Genomic DNA, 21,538 nt, shown 5'->3' with positions numbered 1-21,538 from the left:
AACTTATGAGTAAAACGTAATCGATTACATGTAGCAAATTAATTGCATGGCCAATAAGGAGCCAATAAAATGAGTTCTCAAGTTCATTCGCATACAATTGCATTTATTTGTTGTATTTCTAGTTAGTCAGATTTTAGTTATGTGTGAACGCTACTATAATTATTGTTAATTCATTATTCTCAATAATAAGCTCATCTTAATGATAATGTCTGAATTATTATTAAGATAATCACGGGGGAAATCAGCGTGGCAGTCAACGTGTTAACCGAATTCCCCTTATTACTCGTATCTTCTCGATTTTCGAGTGCCGATTGTTGTGTCATGATAGCTCGCTCTTGATGACAACAATCAGCGTGAATTTTGTCGCAAAAAATTTTACATTTTTTGTATAAGTACACGTATTCCGAAACCTGACATTTTCGACCGTTTGCATCTGAATTACATCTCGGCGCTTGAACGCTCGCGCGCAGATATAATTCTTTTATGAGTATACGGAGTGTCACGTGACATAGTGCAAAAGTTGAAATTATACCTATTCGTTATTTCGTGTACATATTCTATTAAGAAAAAGAGGATACGTGTCTTTTGATACGCATGATGATTGATACTTAATGATCATACATGAAACGAATCCTGAGAACCTTTACGAAAGTCTTATAAAAGGAGATTGACTAATTTGCATAATTTTGCATCGAACAAGATTACAACGGCCACACACGGCTCAACGTCCGTCGGGCGTAGGGAACCTTGATTCCCGTTACATTTTAAATGTGTTCCATGCGTAAATGACTAACTCCCGTTCCATTGCCGGGCACCACATGTCCAGCAGAACGCTGCACACTGCACAAGCGTACAATCTTCTTCTGTACCGTCGTCGCTGCGTGAGCGTAAAAGAAAAAAGTCTAGAAAAAAGAAAGAAATACAGATACTTGTACGTATTTAGTAAGTTAAGAAATGACTATATTGGATACACAATGATAGCTCAAAGGAAAATAAAAACTGTACATTTATTACGAAATAGACGGTGATTCTCGAAATCGATGATTACACATGAATAATCCCCTCGCCGTTGCCGATGCATTCTCCTTTTTTCTCACGATTGAACGAAGAAAAAGCTTTCCAATCAAACTTAATCTCTCCTGAATACGACGCGCACCAATCCCCACCGAAGCATCACTTTGATCTCACCTGTGAAAGCAATTCGGAGGGAAATGATTATATATATTTTTATATAATTTGTATGTATGTGTGTGTGTATGTGAATTTTGTCACTGCACGGCCACATATGTAATCATATAATTATACATAATTATATGTATATTACATAATTTTGTTTCTCACGAAGGAAGCGCTGTTGAGTAGAAAGAAGGAAACACGACGTTTCACTCAATTAAACGTCAACATTACACGCAAGCAGATACAAGCACTTCTTTTGGTCACGTTTGTACAGTATCTTTTCAATGTGGCGGCCACAAACAAACACGTATATGATCCTGGCCATATAAACAAAATTCAAACGCGATTATTTTTCCCCGGGGATAATTTATTACAAAACAAAGATACAGCTCGTTGACGCAAGGGAGAAACGAGAAAGCTACGGGGGGAGTAATGGAGAAAAGCCGATAAGACGACTCGAGACAAAGCTGTTCTAATTGAAGCGAAGATACCACGCGGTAATAGAGCGTTCCTCGGCCGCCTCGACGGCCTTATCGCGCATCACGTGCGTACGGATTGAGAAGAAAAAAGAGTGTTACTTGTTTAACCGGCCGCGCGAACGGCCGGTCGTGTAGAAGTTAATCTGGAGTCGCCTTCTTGAACTCCCCCAGCGGCAGCTGATATCGGAACCGACTGAATCCGACGGCGAACCGGTTTCTCCTGTGACGACTGCGGCTCCAACTTGGAGACGTAAACAAAGCCCGGATGATCGGTCATGCTTCGCTGTCACAACTCCGCGATTCTTTCGTCGCTGATTGCGGCCGCGCGCTCGTATCGCTTGCGCGATTCCTTCGAGAACGCGAAAGTTGCGCAGAATGTTAACCCGTTGGACTCGTGACGCGAAACGACTTCGTAGCGCGTCTAAGGCTGATATTAATAGCCGGAACTTTATCTCTCACGTGAGACACTCAAGCTTTAGTTTACAGTCGAGTGTCGGTTTTCCGGTTGAATCGCTGCATCATAGCCGTATGCGTCACATGGGATTGAACTGAAAAATCAAATTCAACTCTCTAAATTCAGGCCCGAGGATGCCACTTGAGACTTGTCTCATGTGAGATACTCAAACTTGAATTTAGAGTCTGCGAGTGTGCGAGTCTCTCAGCGGCATCGCGATGTAATGTCGCGTGTGCAGTGACCGGCATAATGGCCTTAACATTTTGCGGAACTAGGCAATTGGGACTTTTAAACTGTAATATTGATTTATTGTTCACTGATTATTCAAAGTAGAGGGAACGATCCTGTCAGAGCAGTACGTTGGTGCACAGTGGTGCACTAGGAAAAAGAATTTAATATCTCTAACAAAACTGTTTAGTTGAGGTATTTTTTAATAGCAACCAAATATCTTGTTTTATATAACAAAATATTTAATTGTCTCAACTAAATATATCTTTCTGCTTTGTTCTCTGGACCAAATGATTTTGTTCTTAGACTTCATATATAGAAATTAAGCATTTTAGTTATTTTATCCATAAAAATTACATAATAACAAAATATTATTTTACATAAACTAAAATAATGCCCAATGAATACTATTTTGTCTCTCTAAACTAAAATTTAGATTTTATATGTTAAGAAAAAATTATAGTATTTCTAACAAAATTCATATAGCTAAAGCTTTTCGATTGCTATAACAAAAGTGTTACGTTATACGAACAAACCGTAATCAAACAAGATATTTGTTTACAGGAACTAAGCAGTGTTGTTGGGCATATTTTAACCAAATTATTTTGTTGTTACAACAAAATTTTGTTTCGCGCAACAATACATTTTTCCTAGTGTGGCTTTATGTTATTAATGTATGTTAATGTCTAGAAAGGTATTTTATGATTAGGATCATCTATCAGTAACCTCGTACTAAATGTTGCAGCTACATTACGCCGGTCTGCATATAATCGACTGTAAAACTCAAGATGTCAAATTCAAGCTGCCGAACGTGCCGCCTGAGACAAATTTCAAGCAACGGCTGTTGAAACACGGCCGCTTCGGCAAAACTTACAATTAGTTGTCGTCCCGTCGTTCTGCAATTGTACGCGCGCTCGGAGCGTAATTATGTTCGCAGTTGAATGAAAAAGTATCGTTTTTATCTGTTTATGCGTTCTTGACTGAGTAGATTGCGGGCGCGCGCATGCGCATCTACGCCGCGAATAGAAGTCTCCGGTCAATCGAGCGACTCAGTTCTCCTAATCGTTCGTGATATCTCAACGACGTTTCTCCCTCTCTCTCTCTCTCTCTCTCTCTCTCTCTCTCTCTCTCTCTCTCTCTCTCTTTTTTCTCCTTCGTCGCTTCGAGATAACGCGGAAATCAATCGCGCACAAATCAACGTAATAGCTTCAATGCACGAAGCCAGACCGCTTTAGAGCTAAGAAATACACATTTCGCGCTCTAGATGGAGGTACCCGAGCAGATCAGCGCGCGTAAAACCGGCAGCAAGCTTCATCAGACGATTCCTGTAACGGGGTTGCATCCCTTGTAAGACATTCACATGACACTCGTGTCTACCGCATGGAACGACGAAATAGAAACACGAAAAGAAGCATGAAACTCTGCGCCAAACAATATGTCGTGCGAAGAGTAAAACATGAAAGGAGTCGGAGTGTAACTTTTAATAAACTGGCCGCTGCACCGATCAACAGGGATCAACTCATTACGGCATATTCGCCCGATAAGCGCGAATTACAAAAGCCTCCATCACCGATTGCCCCACGTCGTGATAATCATGCGAGTCCATCTGGCTAGCTCGCCGGCTGCCGGGACTATTATGCCGACTTGTGTGTACAGGCCGATGATTAAACCAGTTGCGACACTTTTATCTCGACGAGTTTCGCGCAACGACACATCCATGTGTCCATTAGGAAGATGTATCCCCCGGGGGGAGGGGGAGGGGAGGGGAGGGGATAATCAACGAGACAAAAAGCGACACGCCATCGCCCGCGCGGCACGCGTTGCGAAACTCGCCGGGGCAGAGGTGTGTGCGTGTTGCAACCTTTAATCATCCGGCTGCACTCCGAAGATCCGCCGAGAGGACGAGCAGGAGGTTTCGAATCGCGCGACCCGACCGCCCGCGCCGTCCGGGTCACATCAATGCATCGCACGTACGTGTCAATGCACTCCCGACAGGCGGTGCGAGCGCGAACGCTGCCCGACGCTGCCTCCCAACACTGATTCATATATAATTGACCGATCCTCTCGGCGATGCGGCGGGCCGGAGAGGGCAGGGAGGTGAAACGTGCGGTGGTCACGTTCGCGGGCTCGGGTTCTCGCAGGCTCGCCCGAGCCCGACTGAGCCGACCGAGATTCGCGGCCGAAACCGCCGCGAAACGATCGCCGTGAAACTCGAGCGAAACGTGAGCGATTGCGTTTTATGTGTATCGGAAACTCACGTTTCCGTCGCTGCGCGAGCGGGAGCGTGCCGTTATCACGCTCGGCTCACGCGGGCTCGCATTCATAAGAAACTTGCGTGCGTGCGTGCGTGCGTGCGTATGTGCGTATGTGCGTGAGAGCCGAGCCGAGCGCGGCACGTTCGGCGCAAACGTGACGGTCGGCGCGAAAAGAAGCGCGCGGAGATAAGAAGCCGTTTACGTCGACGGTTTGCGGCGAGCGAGCGAGCGAGCGAATCGCGGATGCGTCGCGGCTCGGACGTCGAACGCGTTTTATTCTCGGAACGCGCCGCTGGCGCTCGATCGGGCGCGCGTTTAAGCTGTCGTTCATAGAAGCGCGGGATAAAATCGCAGCGTCATTGAAAAAGCGCCGCCGTACCGAGAAACGCCGCGCCGCGAAAGAGGGAAAAAGAAGCTCTCTTCTCCTCCCTCTCCCTCTCTCTCTCTCTCTCTCTCTCTCTCTCTCTCTCTCTCTCTCTCTTTTAATCTCTTTCTTTCTCTCTCTCTTTCTCTCTCTCTTTTAATCTCTTTCTTTCTCTCTCTCTCTCTCTCTCTCTCTCTCTCTCTCTCTTTCTACAACGATTCCTTTTCCGTCTCTCTTGCCGTCAGCGCGGCAAATTCCTCCCGAACGAGCGAGATCCTCTCGCCGAGAAGTCGCGCTCGTTACGGCTAAATTAATTTTACGCGTTCGCGGCTTTCGAGATAATTGACACAAAGCGGTAGAATGCTCACCGGGCGAGTAACGGTTCCCCTTTAAGCTCTCGCGATGGGGAAAAGCCGATTGCACAGTTACGCGTATAGAGCTGGAACGTCCTGTACAAGCGCGAATTGACATTTCTGAAAGGGGGTTCAAACTACCTCCCCTTTGACCTTTCGTCGCGGATCATTAATGAAGCAAATATCTAATTTTACGGCGAGCGTTACGATATAACGCGACCAATGCGGCCGTTATCGCTTGCTATTTACGGTATCCCGCGGAACAAAGTTTCTCACGGTGAGCTAATCTTTGTGACCTCCAAGGCGAATGTAACCTATAACGTCGTCATATAAACAACAACTATATCAGTTCGCGGACCATTATTTTTCTCTTTTTTTTTTCTCTTTTTTTTTTAGCCATCGAATAGACGGCAGATTTCTGCGGGCAGAAGCTGCGCCTGTTATGAGAGGTCGCGCGACCTCGAATTTCAATTCTGCGTCATTCGGTCGTTGGGGCTGCTGCAAGGCTGCTGCGTGACCGGAGTTTCGTTATAAATTGGATTTTTTCTTACCGCAACATCGCGCGGTATTTCGCACAAGAAGGAAGATAAAAAAATATGAAAAATCGATGACTTGTGAAAAAGTGCGGTAGCTCTTCCATGTGAAAAAGATATATTGCATCTTTTTCATCTCGGTGTTTCCTCTCGGACGACACCGTTTACCGTTTGTTAAGAAAGTTAAGAAGAATGTTTCTCAATGTAGCGACGAATGCTAGCTTTCGTCGTCTGTCTGTTAACCGAATACATACACACACACAGACACATGTGCGCGTGTAGCAATAAGTGTCACCTGCTTGGCGGCAGTTGCGTCTACTTTCGAAAACTAAATCGCATTCTGCCACAAGTGTGACCTTACGGTTGTCACGTAAGAAACCGGATCTCGTACTCGAGACGCGTATTCAGGCCGGAAATGCGAGTCTGTCCGCCTGGCGACAGTTTCAAGTGATCGTGGCTCCAACGGTTTGTAATATACCTCTTGCAGGCGAATCGACCACGCGAGATCGAGAGCGCGCGATTATCGATCGATGATAGGCGAACGCTCCACTTCGCTTATCTTCGCATATCCGCAGATTCTTTCGAGATTCGACGGAGCATTGAATGTCGCTCGCCTTGGGAAGAACGCGAGTTTCTCTCTAAAGCGAAACGACGCACGTCGTTGCAAAATCTTTCTCGCGTGCTACAAAGCGAACGAGGAGGAAAACGATGCATGGCACAGTCGTGGATTTTCGACTACGCGTCAGTCGAACGAGCTTCGCTCATTTATGTACGAGGGTAGTCCCAGAAGTACCTGGCCTAACAAAGAAAACACAAAAAATTTGGGAAAAAATATCTTTATTTCTCTACATAGTCTCCTCATAGCTCAATACACTTTTCCCAGCGATGTTCAATAGCTTCGATAGCAGCTGTTTATAGTGGGAATCGTCGAGCTCCTCAAAATAGCCATCGAGCCACCTTGGTCCATTGTTTGGACTGTTCCTTCGTCTCAGGTGTGAAGTGATGGACCCATGTTTCATCCATGGTTATGAAGCGGCTTTATTGCTGCGAAACTTCGCCAAACACTCGATTGAAACATCCTCACGACGCTGTTTTTGTGCCAATCGCGGCACCTATCTTGCGCACCCAGCTTTCTCATGTCCAAATTTTCAGTCAGTATGCGATGTACAGCACTTTTTGAAATGCCTACCATGTCTGCTAACTCGCGGACTTTCAGTCGACGGTCATCCAATACCATTTTGTGGATTTTCTTCATCATTTCGGGTGTGGTCACCTCATTTGGTCGACCACTGCGATGTTCGCTGCTTGGCAGCTCGTTCGGCCTCGTTTAAACTCTGCCACCCAATATTTTACTGTTGTAAACGAAGGAGCAGACTCTCCCGGAGTAGAATCTAGCTCCGCTTTGATATTGGTTGGACCGAGGCCTTTGAAATGAAAGTATTGTATCACATAACGATGACCAATTTTTTCCATGTTTACAAATTCACTGAGAGCCTTCACTATTGATGGCTGCCAAACAAATACTAAACAACGTAGCGTCGTCAAACTTCAAACTTAAGCTTTATAAGCTTTATAAGTTGGTACTTTCTACCATAGTCATTCTTTTAAAACAACAACCGCTATCTATACGTCAGGTTAGGTACTTCTGGGACTACCCTCGTAGTCCCAGAAGTACCTGACCCAGAGTAGGCAGTCTGAAAAGTTCTCGACCTGACACATACATAGCATTAGAAACTGTCAAACTATAATTGTATTGGAAAGTGGCATCCCTAATATAAACCCATGTAAAATTTTATTCGATCTGTCAAGTCATTCGAGTAGCAGCAATCAGTTGAGAAAGCTTTGTGCAAGATGGGTGCCGCATTTGCTAACAATTGACGAAAAACGCATTCGAATGCGTATTTCTCAAGCGTGTTTAGATCATTTTAAGCAAAATAAAATGGATTTCAAGCGTCGTTTCATAACTGTTGATGAAACTTGAATCCACCATTATACATCAGAGCGAAAAGAACCTTCCGGAATCACACTTTAATGATGGTATTGAATTATTGGAAAAACGTTGGAATAAATGTATCGAAGTTTCAGGAGATTATATTGAAAAATAAAACATTTTTCACGGCAAAAAGAAATTTCTTTCATTGTTAGGCCGAGAACTTTTCAGACTGCCCTCGTATTTTCCAAATTTCTTGGAACGCGTGTGAAATAAAATACCGAATTTTACACAAGGATAATTATTCACTTGAAACGACAGTGAAAATCCTGCCTCTCGGAGCCGCAAAAAACTGCATTCAGCAGAAAAACCTACTTTGCAGAAAAACTATTGTAAAATTCGTGAATCTAATTCACGAATTCTAATTAATCTTGGCGTACGCTCGAGCGAAAATATTCACTGGACGATTCAGAGTGGAGGATTCGCTCGATGTCATCGAAAAGTCACTCGAATTCGAGTGACTCAGCTGTTGCTTCGCTTTTCGAGAGTGAAATTTCACTCCAAGAAATTCAGAGGGTACGTGTCTTGTTGTTTCACAAATAACCGTTCCGCTTCGTTTCACACTATTCGTCCCCGTATCTCGTCCCCGTATCTAATCGTGTCGGAGTTGCACCGCGACTATCGTCGCCGTTAATCTTCATAATTGTAGTTCTCCATCGTAGGCGACTGGCGTGCTCGTCGGCCGGAGACCTCGCCAGGATCATTCGCGAGGACCTTCGCGAAGGAAATTATCCGTCCACGAGACCTCGGAGCGTCATTAAGCTCGGAAGGGGGCAAAAGAAAGGCCGGGCGAGAAAAGTTGTGCAATCGGCACACGCGTTCTAATTCTTCGCCGAAGACGACGACGGACGACGGACACGTCGGACGAGGCTCATCGCAGACATGTTGCGACACGATCATTAGCATAAAGTCAATAATTATTAGCACGTGGAGCGAACACGGAATCGAGCGGTATGCGTGTTTCGCGATTGCGAGGACTCGAGTCGGTCCCGGTTGCGTGCAGGTTGCTGCTACGTATTTACGCTCGCTAAAACGCGAGCATCGCGATTACCTCACGAACGAGGATGATTCTCGACTCGAACGAATTCCGGGGAGAACTCGTTCGCGATCTCCGTTGAAACAAGAATCCGCGAGTTCGCGAAAACGAAGGAAGAAACCGCTTCGAAGCCGCTCTTGTCGCCTTCCGATGTCTCTCCCTCTCTCTCTCTCTCTCTCTCTCTCTCTCTCTCTCTCTCTCTCTCTCTCTCTCTCTCTCTCTCTCTCTCTCTCTCTCTCTCTCGCTCCTCTTGAAGCTCTATGAACGAGTTCCACGTACGAGTGCCGTCGAGAGAAACATTCGAAACAATTAGAAGCCTAGAGAAGCCAAAATGGCGGGAGTCGAATCAGTACACTCAGCTTCCTCCGTGAGATTTCGCTGCTCTTTCTAGAGGTATTATTTTCTCGTTGCCGTTTTTGCAAAGTTTTCATCTCCGTTCTCAGCGTCGTTCGCTGAAGCTCTTTCCGGGCAATCCGGCCCGTATTCTCCCGCACCTTATCGAGATTAGGCCTATTCTTACTCCTGAGTGCCGCTGGACGAAGGTTGCTGTTACAACGAAGGTCATACTCGGCGCATTCTTCTCTCATTGTTTTCCCCGCCGGTACCGGTCCACCTGGTCCCTCGTGTCCTCCTTTGTGCATTGTCGCGGGCTCTCGTCGCTGGTCCAGGCTCGCAGGCGATGCAGGTCTCACATCGCGACGACGAGGCGGGAGCGCGGAGTCGTGACGGAGGCGCGCTAGGTGCGAACGGCGCGAGAGGATAGGAGGGAGGACCAAGAGGGAAAGGCCGGCGACGAGGTGGGGGACAACGGACCGCGTTACATTCCACGTGATCGGGAGAAGGGCACGCCTCGGCCCGCGCGGTCACGCGCGCGACCACGCGTTTACCCTTCCCGGCACGTGCACGCAATGTGCACGGCTGTGCGCGCGGAAGGCGACGGCGACGATGATGATAACGACGACGACGACGACGGTGCACAGCACCGATGCAGCGACGGTGCTCGATGACATCGTCGGCGTCGCTGGTGACGGTGCGGCTTGTTGCGCAAATTGCGGCGCGCTGAGGCCGCCCATTGCCGCGCGTTGCGCTCGTTCGCTCGCTCGCGGCTTGCATAATACGGGAAAGTAGGTGGAAAATAGTCCGGGCGCTCGTTCGTTTTCATCGTTTTCGCGAGGCGAAAAGTGTGCGTCTCGCGGCCGCGGGACGTCGAGGACGTCGACGAGACGCTCGGGCTGCGCCAGCCGGTCGAGAAGGAAACGGCGTCGTTTCCTTCTCGACCGGCTGGCGTGAAAATGTCCGGCACTCCGGAGACATCGCTGTCATGACTTATCGGTCTGAATTTGTCCGACGTGACAGTGCAACTCGCCTCTGCCGGGTCAGGAACAGATTAACCCTTAGACACTAGGATGCTTTTGTCACCTTCTACTATTAGCACGGGTGAATTCTTAGCCATAACTTTTTTTTTATTATCTTTTTATTATATACGAACTATAAATATCTGGTAAAAATTTATAGCGATTTTGTTTTTGTAAGACAGTTTTAAATCATATATAATTTTTTAAAAGAAAAATAAGAACTTTTTTCACTGTAAAGAAAAACTTCTATTGCTTGAGCATAAATGGTCTGAGATATTTATAATATTACAAATCCTAGCAGGACACCGCTGTGTAATGTGCTGCTATCTAGTGGCAACAGTTAAAAAATATCATCGGGTGAATTTCATTCATCCTAAGGGTGTTTAAGGATTAAATTAGTAAGGTAAACTCGAGCAAAATGGCCGTGATATAATATTCATAATATTTCGAATTGTTCGAATTGTTATTCGAATGTTATCTCGAATAGTATATGCGCATAAACTACTGTAAATACCAATTATCTTTGGAAATGACTAGAAAAAACGCACTGTGCAACAATTATTGGAGAAATTACAATCTATGGCCATCTTTTTCGTACGGCCATCTTACCCGGCGAGAGTTTAACACAAGTACTTGGGCTCGGCGTCCCAAGGTAGTTTATATTACCGTCTCTGTGTCTCAACGAGACCTCTTTTTAAGCGGTCAAACGTGAATGCGTCTTAGATCGCGTATTTTGACAAGTCATCCGTGCCGATGACATAACGTGTTAAAAAAGTCGCTCTCAGAGACGAGTGTACACACTCATATTTAACGAGTTCACCGTTCATTCCGTGGCTCGCGACTGGACGCGAACTATTTTGCATCCTGATGAGATACGAGGCATGTCCACGAAAAAATCATGTTTCTTCTATCAAGTAATCGTGCGGGAGCGCTAGCGATTATTCTCGAAGCACGTTGCGCGCGATATTCTCATCGCCGTCGACATCGTCGCTCGCTAGCGTCCAAAGGAGACTCTTTTCAAGCGGTCAAACGTGAAATTGTCCTAGATCGCGTGTAATAAATATTTCTTTCGCATCCTGCGCTTTTTCCGCTTTTACGTCGCCTCCCGCCTGCATCGGGACGTGCGGCGCGGGCACTTAACGAGGTATTCAGGTGTCTCGGGCGCGATTCGCAACGAGCGAAATGACAGTGTTTGTACCTGTCGCGTCGGGCACGCGTGTACGCACGTATGCACGCACGCACGCACGCACGCACGCACGCACGAGTGAGCGAGCGAGTGAGCGAGCGAGCGAGCGAGCACAGCTGTTTGGAATTGCAAAGCGTGCACTTTGTTCCGCTGATGTCGCTATTGTTCCGCATACAGGGAAGTATTACATTCGATTCAGTGTCACTCGTCTCAAGTACTTCATAAATTTATTATCGTATTACCGCAAGTCTATCATATGCTCATCATAAGCGTGGAATTTAGTCAATACACACACTCGAAATATACACTAGTAAATTTAGCACTTCGATGAAGAATATTAAATTCTAACCAGAATTCGTTTTGCTTTCTATATAGAATATAAGTTTTATATTACTCTTGAGAGAGAAGAAAACAAATTCTTTCTTCGGGCACATGATAAAATTTCTCTTCTAAAATTTGCGATGAGTATATCTTAAGACCATTATCGAAAAGGCGTTTGTTGTTGAAGATAACTTGGTACTTAAGAGAAAGAAAGCAAGCCGAGTAATCGCTTTTCTTAGCGGTAAGATAATATTTTCTGTGTCGCCATTATCGTGCACTGAGGGAAAAAATTTCTAAAAAGATATTTGTCAGGTAGGCATCAAAAACATATTTACTCAAACTAATACACACATTTTCCACACTGAGAACATTTTTTTCGAATGAGAAAATACATACTTCCTTAAAATCGTAGTTTCTTTTTTAACGAGAGCAATTGTTTATTCGACAAATTGTTTATTTGAATAAAAGAATTCAGATTTAGGTAAAAAAATGTTATTACTAACCACCGAACAAATATTCCTTTATTTTCGAAACATTTTCTCTCAGTGTGTACGACAACTTCTTCAGTGTATACGACAGCTTCTCGTACGTTGCTTCTTTATTTCATATTCATTTATTCTGTTCTTCAGTCGGTCATTCTCCTTATTTGCGACAGCTATCGACGTGACGTTCGAAGCGAGGGAACGACGCACTTCGAAAGAGAGACACTTTCGGAAGCCTGTGACGGAGAGCGCGACGGATCTGCCATTAGAATTTCCGCAGGTGCGCGCCGGGAGTTCCGCGCGATTGAGCAGCGCGTGGCTAGGCTGAGATTCGACGGAAATTAAAAGCGAGCGAGCGAGCGAGCGAACGAGCGAGTGAGCGAGTGAGTTGACGGAAAAAAGAAAAAAAACGGCGGTCGCGACTGGCTAATGACACGCGCCCGGGGCTGCTTTTTCGGCTGCATTACGAAAGCGCCGCGTAAGAACCGCGGAATATAACGCGCTGAACTAGAAAGCGCGTTCGCACGAGTCAGCCGCGGCATTTTACTCGGATTATGTAAACCGTCGCTCTCGTCAGCGAGGATGGTCATTTAAAGGTGACGCGGTGAATAATCGCCGCGGAAGAGCCACCGTGGACTACGGTTATGTCACACACTCATCTCGCATAAATAGCCTCGTCCGATGACGGTTACGTTCCGTCGCTTCGCTTTCTTCGATCGTCCCGATTGGTGCCCCGAAGCCTCGACAAGGTCCCGCACGCGATTTGCAACCACGTCATTTGTCGATACGTCGAAGAATTAATTTCAGGCAGAGTACACGTCAGTAACATCAACATTTGAATATTATATTTCCAAACATTAACGAAAGAGGAAGAAAGAGGAGAGACTCGTTCCGGTCTTGTTCCGGAAAGCATTGTGTATTTACATCGTCCGTTGTCGATCATATGATTACGTTACATCAGGGTGAGATAATAACTGCTATCACCTTGTATTTATTAAAAAAAAAAAAAAAACCAAAGACCTTCAAATTCTCGAAGATATTCTATTTTGACCGAAAAACGTCACCGCTATAAGACAATCGCTTCGTGTAATTTCTGTTGGATCAATTTGTTCTGCACTCTCATATTTCGAAGGTATTCAACATGGTTATTGCCTTGGCCTCAGTTACTTTGACAGATCGACGATAAACTGAAAGCGAAAAGGTTCAAGGATAAACTGAGAAAAAACGGTTTGGCACATGTCGCTTGTAATTGCACAGTGGAAATAATTATAGTCGAGGAAATTATTTTTATTATTTTTGTAGTATACTATTAGTGTAATGCTGGCAAAAAACTATATCTGCTATATGCTGTTTTCTGGTTGCAACGACCACTGAATGGCCGGCGGTAATATCGAAAAAGGTGATTTCTATTAATAATCTCATCGAGATGTCGGCGCTATTTTTTATTCTCTCGGCGCAGCCTCGCTGCACTGTGTTACGCTGTTGTGTTACGTTATGTTGCATCGCGACGACGTTAAGCCGCATCCTACGCGCGAGGGAACGGCGAAATTAGCGCACGCGAGCGCGCTCGTGCCGGCTTTCGATGTAAGTGGAAATGTGCGATCTTAGTCGGACCGCGAGCGGAGGTCGCTCGAGGTGGCAGACTGGTGGTGTAATACGGAACTTGACGTATGCAAGCGCGTATACGAACGTAAAGAGCGACCGGCACGAGAATAGCCGGACTTATCTTGTGCACGACACGGGACGGAATAAACGCGATCTGTGGCAACTCCGGGTTATTCTTGATCTGGCACGCTATTACGTGCGACACTCGCGCGCGCGCGCATGCCTACCTTTGATTCATGTGCTGGCGAATAAACTCCGCCGATCGAGAGCTACGTGGATGTCCTTTGAGGGAAAGAGTATCGCACTACATGCGTGAGATAAAAGCAATATTTCGCGCACGCGCGGGCCGGGGATTGAAAAGTTGTCGATTAAAAGTATCATCAGGTCGCGGTCCGTGAAGTACTCGCTTCTTCAGCGAGAATTTCGAGTCGTATACTGAGAGGAAAAATAACTAGATAATAAAAAATTATTTATTTGGTGGTTATTAATAACATGTCCGCTTGTAGATATATTCTTACGTTGAGGAAAAAATTTCTTTCAAACGAGGAAATATACGTTTTTTTAAGGCCGCAGTTTTCCATGGAAGCAATCTACTTAAGCATATTCTACTTAAATAAAATAATCCATAGACCTCAAATTAATGTGTTATTGGTGTTCACAGAATAAAAATATCATTCTATCTTTGCAATATTTTTTCTCTCAATGTAGAAAATTTCTGATTTGGATAATGAGAAAGAAAAAGACAGGAAGACCTCGTTAGACGCATGAAAAGGTATCGAGTCGGCGGTATTGTTTGGTTTATCCTAAAAATTATTAATATCCTGGGATTCAATAACTTTGTCTTTGCAATTTTACTTGACATATATGACGAACTCGATATTATCTTTGCGTCGGCGACGAAACGATGTGACATTCGTCGCAGACACTCCGCGAAATTCGTAGATGTCGACGGTTTCTGTGACGGCGCGATATCTCGTGCGTCAAGATGAGACGTTTTTTTTTCATCCAAGCGCAACGCTCATTGCGCGACCATTCACGTGTTAACGAAATTATTCCCACGTTGGAGGCACATCCTCTCGACGCGTTTTCCTCGACGCTCGCGTTCGCGCTCGCCAAGCCAGATGCTTCAAGTCGCAGTTCCGGATCCTACTGCAAGACGGGCCAATTTAAATTCCTTCGTCGGCGCACAGCGGGATCGTCGAGAGGGAGGGAGAGAGAGAAAGAGAGAGAGAGAGAGAGAGAGAGAGAGAGAGAGAGAGAGATGCACCAGAGCGAAATTATGCGTTGCACTTAAACGGCGACCGATCGTGCGTCGTGCTGAGCTGCGTGGCGTTTTAAAACAGAAGGCAGACGGACAGGAATGCGCGGCAATAAATATCAGAGTGCCTTTAAATAGTGACGACATTCCCTCGGCGATTTTTTCGACTATCGACGTTTCACTCGTTAAGACGACACCTGAATTGCTAACGTCAAACTGCACCTTAATCGAGACCAGCGGATTCTAGAATCGTCGAGAGAAGGGCGTTCTCTCTCTCTCTCTCTCTCTCTCTCTCTCTCTCTCTCTCTCTCTCTCTCTCTCATTATAAGAGTTCAATATAATGATAGTAAAATTCTGTCCATTTCAAAAAAGTGCGAAATGAATCACAACAAAATGGATCGCGTATCATTCCTCGACACGAGCCACAGTTATTAACTGTTGCGATTTATGCTCGCTTTTTTGCGTATCCTAACGACGGAAATGAAGAAATCTCTCGTTCGTCGTCGTCCATTGCTCTAAATTCTTCGAGAAATTATCTCTCCCACCGATCTCGACTTGCGACGTTCCAAGGTATTTCGTCCTCAGCGGTCGTTCAGCTCTAAAACGCTGCTCAAGGTCAAATGTGTCCGGTTTCATACGTCTTGACACCACCTAAAATGCACCTTGCTGATCACGGTGAGAGCTGAACTTGGTGTCTTACTCGCGCTCCTTCTTGTCCTCCTCTCGCTCCCGCTCTCATGCGCTGGTCGTTCCCCGACCCCCGAGAAACCGCGGAATTCGATACGATACGAATTCTTCGGCATTCTATATCGGCGATGTGCCCGGCCTGCGTCGCGATTTACCGCTTGAAAAGCTCCCGTCAAGCCGCTCGTTCGTTTGTCCTTGGCGAATTAGAATATTCCCTCGCGCGGCGTGTATAATTATAGCGCGTCACGACGACGTGCCCTTCTCGTCCTGCCGTTCCTATTCCCGCGCGAAGGAACGTCCGATAGGTCCTCGCGTTCCCAAGATGCACTCTCGCCTCCGTACTTGAACCTGAAAATCCCACGAGCGCTCCTGCTCTTCCCCCTCGCTTCATCCCTCAGCCGACTGATCGGAGAGCGCCGGCCGCTCTCTCGCGACGTAAGCGCTCGCCCCCTTTTTTCATTCTAACTGAACTTCTCACGTTGTGGAAATAACGCACGCGTGGGCGGGACGCACGTGCTGCGCGCAAACTTAGAGAGCATCGTCGTATTTATATCCGCGCGATCAATCGCTCTTTCACAAAGAGCGCGCGTTACGTTATAAGTCCGAGCGGAGCTCGACGTCATGCTGCCCCCGTGATCAGCGGAAAATGTCCTGTTGAGGGAAAAATCGGTCTCTTTTCCTTTTTCCTCTTTCTCGACCCGTTTCCCTTTGCCCTCGCGACCGTTCTGCGGCGGCGTTCAGTCTCCGAAGATCTCGGCCAGACCGAGCGGCAGTAACGATCGGGAGGAACATCTCGGGCAATTAACGACGAGAAGAACGCGCGCAACGCGCCGGAGAACGTTGCGCAACGCACGTGGTCTTCAGCATTGTATGCAAAGTGGGAGAAGAGGCTGTGAGTCTACGACAAGAGAGAGAGCGAAAGAGAGAGAGAGGGAGCAACGTTGCCCGCAAACAAGTTAGGTCGCGGGATATTAACCAAGATTTGCATATGAGCCAAACAAGTCACGCGTCTCGAGAGGTGTCATTCTCGAGAGGTACTATTATTCTTTAAATATTTAAATTACCTACTTATATATTTATATATCTTGCGTGTATCTGTTATTTATATATTGTATATTATTATTCACGGCGTCTGATTTTTCGACTTTCAAGAAACGTTCAGATACGTCGTATCCCGAGCGAATCAATATAAACAATACCGCTGTCGCGCCGTTATCGCTTTTTCTTGTTTTATTAATGCGGAATTTTAATTAGCCGCTTGAAACACAAAACACGGCGCGCAACACGCGCGTATGCGCGCACGCACGTCCCACAAAGGGGAGAAAAGGTTATCTTTATTTATAAAGTCTCAAGTAGAACATACAAATGTAGAAAAACATACAAATATACGCGGCAAGCTCCGCTCGCAAAATCGCGGCTCACGCGATGGAGACTGCTGAGGAGCGGCAGATAATCGCAAAGTGCGTGAGGAGCGTTAACGCCAAAGTTGAGAAGGATAAAAAAAGAGCGCGACCTTAAAGCGCGTTACGAGAGAGGAAGCGGGTGGGACGAGCGGAGCGGGAGGCGGCGGCGGCAGCGGCGGCGGCGACGGCGGCGGAGGAGCGGACGAGGAACGGACGAGGAGAGACGAGGCGGCAAGGGGGCGAGGAGAAGAAGAACATGCACTTGGAGCGTAATCGGCTCGCATGAAAGAGGCGGCGACATGTATGTACGTGCACGTTCGAAAGGAGTAGTTGCGACGAGAAAGGAGAGCTGTGAGCCGCCGTCGCTGTGCCGGCCGGCAACGCGGCCGGCAGAGCGAGAGGAAGGGAGGAATGGAACGGAGAGCGCGTGACAGGACACGTGACCGGGAGCACACGGTGCTCGCGTGACCGGCCCCGTGACGTCACGCGCACGTGTCGCATAGCGTGGTAACCGCCGCACGCTCCCCACCGCGCGCGGCCGAGTGATCACAACTCACCTTCCTCGCCGTGACTATCACCACCACGCCGCCGCCGCCGCCACCACCACCACCACGGCCGTCGCCGCCACCAGCGCACACCATTGTGCAAATTCTGTTCGTGCCTGGATCAGTAGCGTCTCAAGTCCCCATTTCGCCCCCTCGTCGCCTCGACGCTGACTTTCACCTGGAAAGCACCGGGATATTTTTCTTCTTCTTCTTCTTCTTCTCCTCTTTCTTCTTTTTCTCACCTTCTGCTTTTTTCTCTCTTCCTCCCCGCTCTCCTTCTCTCGCTGTATCTCTTTCTCTTTCTCCTGACGCAAGGCACCTTGCACCTCAACGCTGGTACGCTGCGTGACGATGACGATCGCGGTTAACACTTGACCCTCGATGGCGCGACGTTACTTTGCTCGCGTGTTCGCGTGTATCCCTTAAGCCCGTGTCACACTACAGATTGAAGATCAAGGATTGCGGATTGAAGATTAGATTTCGACAAATCAACGGAACTTCGGTTTTGATTCGCTTTCTTCCGATTGGTCAAATTTCAATCTTCAATCCGCAATCCTTGATCTTCAACCCGTAGGGTGACACGGGCTTTACGCTCGTTGCGCTCACTTCGGTCCATCGTCGATGGGTTTTCCCTGCCGAAGCCGTCTGCTCCCAAAGTTCAGTCGATTTTCGATGAATCATACTTCTCCCTGTGTGTTATGTGAGTTTCCCCCATCTCGGTATCTCGTGAGAAATCTGATTATTTGGACGAGATACGCACAACGATTTCACATTACCATATAAACTCCTCGACTGACGAGTCCTTCGGTTGTCTCTCCTCGGCGGGACGTGCATCGGGCACGTGCGCAATGTCTGTCCCACCATTGGAAGGATTCTCTCCCGAGGAGATCCCAGCCGACAACGACGTTGCGATTTCGCGCGAGCGATCGTCGCGAGCTCGCGTCATCGAGCGTCTGCCTATTGCGTTCGCCGTGCGAGATGTACTTGAGAGATAAGTTCAGCCGCGAATTTCACCTTGCCGACGATACGGAGAACGATGAGTAACGATACATAGGTGCTCCGGTATTGAGGCTCAACAGCGGCGGTGAGGGGAGCGATCAGCCGATGAGGATCGTTGTTCGATACAGCCTCGTCACGTTTTGCGCGAGCGGTGCGAATTTTTCGAATTTCGAGACCGGCGACGTGACGGATAGCGAGATATCACGCGACAGCGCTATCGCGTTGCGCGAGCGCCTCCTCCGCGGGGAGGGGGGTTTGTTTTTGTTTCGGCGGTGCGCGCACGTTGTGCACGTGCACGCATCCCGCCGCAAAACTATTTTCAGATGCGCTATCGTTTCGCGTACTATTATCGACACGTGTCAAGAGCGCTCGGCATTATCGCGCTCCGGCGCGAACTGGCCGCCGTCGTGAACGAGCGAGCGAGTGGCCGAGCTCACCGCCATCGCGCATTCGTGTCGATGCACGTTCGAAACTTGTGATCCAGGCCTGTGATTCATAAACGGCACATTCATGCTGAATTCCGCCTAACAGGCGGCCTCGTCAGTGCTGCTTGCACCTCTTCTACAGCCGAATTTCGATCGGCTTTCTTATCCGTTATCGTTATTTAATGCTTGCGAAAAATACTGCTTATTCTTGTAGCACACGACGCTCTATTTCTAAGTTTTATATCAATATTTGTTTTGATTTATATCGGACAAAAATGTGTGAATGAGTGTGCGTACGCATGCAAATGGACGGTTCAGTCAGGTACGAGGAAACATAAATCGAGATAATAAAACTCAATGAGATTGTTTTTAAAGTCTTGATAACACGTGAAGGAATAACTGGTCTCTCTCTCTCTCTCTCTCTCGCTCTCTCTCTCTCTCTCTCTCTCTCTCTTTCTCTCGTTTTGAAAGTTACAAATAGATTTGACGAAGAACTGTGTCTTTTTTTATTCCGTACACACCAAGAGTGTGTATACAATAGGCCTGTTCTTTCTAAATTAATTAAAAAAAGAATTCTTTTTTTTCAGAGTTATTATAAAGCTTACGCTCTCTGTGTAGCTAGCGAAGCGACTTTTCGTTTTAATTTAACATTTTTCATTGACATATTAAACTTACTAAACCAGGATTTAAAATATGTCTGGATCAAACTGAATGCTTATGATATATTCATGCGCGATAAAAAATGCTATAGGTCATACACGTGTCCCGCTGCAAAGACAGAAAGCGCAAGTTGTCTAGCAATAAAGAACAGACGCGATAAAAAGAAAGGATGAAACAAAACGAGCGCATAATATGTTTCCGTACGTAATTGTGACGTAACACGTGCGTCAGTTGGTCGAAGATTTTGTTGAATTTCCCACGCTTGTTACCATGTCCGTCGTTACAGCGGTCAACGCGTGTTTCAGTCAAAATTCTACTCACATGCATACCGAATTTTCAGATCGTCGCAGTCGGATTTTCTCTCGCCAGCGAAGATCTCGCGATGTGCGCTTCGTCAGACGTAACTCGCCGAGGCGACGACCCGCGTTCTCCGCAGCCATGTTGCATCCGCATTGTCCGAGCAATTTTATCCCGGGCTACGACATCGAAACTCTCCTAGAAAGCAGGTTATGTGCGACCGTTGCGTCGAGCGCCGATTGAAGTTAGGCTTTTTCTTCTTCTTCTTCTTCTTCTTCGTAATAAGCGGCTGCTGGACATCAAATTAGGCGTTTCCTGCGTTATTCTTATCGTTATGCGTATCGTATATATTCGTTGAATCAGTAATATCCAACGAATCGGAGAAAACGCGAAAATCTCAAGTACTGACCGCTCTCAAGGAGCCGTGAGCAGAGTTCAACAGTGCCCCGTGAAGTTATCGCCGCGTCTAAAACTATCGATTGCGAGATTCTCGCGATATTCTCTCGAGAGGATCTTCGGGTTCGAGAGCGGTACGACGGACGAGAGAGCAGTCGAACGAACGGACATGGCGGACTCGAAGCGCGCGCGCGAGAGTTGTCCGGAGACCGGTGTCTTCTTTTACGGCCCTGATGGTATCGCGGAATTTCGTGGCCAAACGCGAGTCAACGGCCTTATCAGCGTCGCTCGGCTCGTCGCGTCGCCGGGCATCCGGCTGCCCTTCGGCTCGCACTCGCGCCGAATTCTCCGAGTCGCGCCCCGATCGCGGTCCTTTGCGCGCCGGATTCTCTCTTCCCGCTCGGAGACGCTCGGCCGAGGCCGAAGACGTCGCGCGCGCGTTCTCGACGAAGGACCTCCGCGATAACGTTGCGTTCTCGCACGCTGCCGTTGGCGCGCCGAAAGCGTGAGAACTCCCCAGCAACTGGCGGAATCGTGACGCGAGAAAACTCGCAGCAGGTGAGCAAGTGTACATGCGACTTGGGCGCCTGGGAAACGCTCGGAACGGCCCATTTATCGTAAGAATCGGAACGCGATCGTCGGTGGAGAAAGATAAAGATAGAGAAAAAGAGAGAGAGAGAGAGGGAACGCGGACGACGGAAGCGGCACACGGCGAGGCGGAAAGCAAACGAGTTTAACCGCCGAAAGAGAGTCGAGGGAGATAACCTAAGAAGTATATCTCGACGAAACTAGAGAGAGAAAGAGAGAGAGAGAGAGAGAGGGGGGGAGAGGGAGTGAGATGAAGAGAGAAGGAAAGAGGGCGAATGAGTGACGGGGATAAGATAAATCGGACGGACTGTCGCCGTCGATCGAGAGAGACGGACTGCACATTCTTGCGAATCTTCGATCGTATCGTTCGCGTGGATCGTTCGCGAAACGAGACGGCCGGCAGGCGTGAATCAGTGAGCGGTGCGACTCGCTCGTGCACCTCGCGTTCGCACGGCAGTGCGCG

The 21,538-nt window shown here is 47.4% G+C and overlaps 1 long non-coding RNA gene across 2 annotated transcripts; it reads right to left on the bottom strand.

Annotated features, from left to right (window-relative positions):
- Positions 1 to 581: 581 nt before the first annotated feature.
- On the bottom strand, positions 582 to 21,462 carry LOC105187124 (uncharacterized). Of its 2 annotated transcripts, XR_003112830.1 has the most exons (5): positions 20,501 to 21,462; positions 20,116 to 20,380; positions 1,755 to 2,203; positions 1,006 to 1,188; positions 582 to 902 (listed from the first exon to the last, which is right to left on the bottom strand). It is a non-coding gene; the product is annotated as an uncharacterized LOC105187124 (long non-coding RNA). The 2 variants fall into 2 exon arrangements; XR_850083.3 differs by lacking the exons at positions 20,116 to 20,380; positions 20,501 to 21,462 and adding an exon at positions 3,212 to 3,443.
- Between the last annotated feature and the right edge of the window lie 76 nt (positions 21,463 to 21,538).

This window comes from Harpegnathos saltator, unplaced genomic scaffold, assembly GCF_003227715.2.
Source record: "Harpegnathos saltator strain DR-91 unplaced genomic scaffold, Hsal_v8.6 scaffold209, whole genome shotgun sequence".
In the NCBI taxonomy this organism is placed as follows: Eukaryota; Metazoa; Arthropoda; class Insecta; order Hymenoptera; family Formicidae; genus Harpegnathos; species Harpegnathos saltator.
Note: the sequence above shows the minus strand (reverse complement) of the source record. Positions and strands in the feature narration are given on the sequence as shown.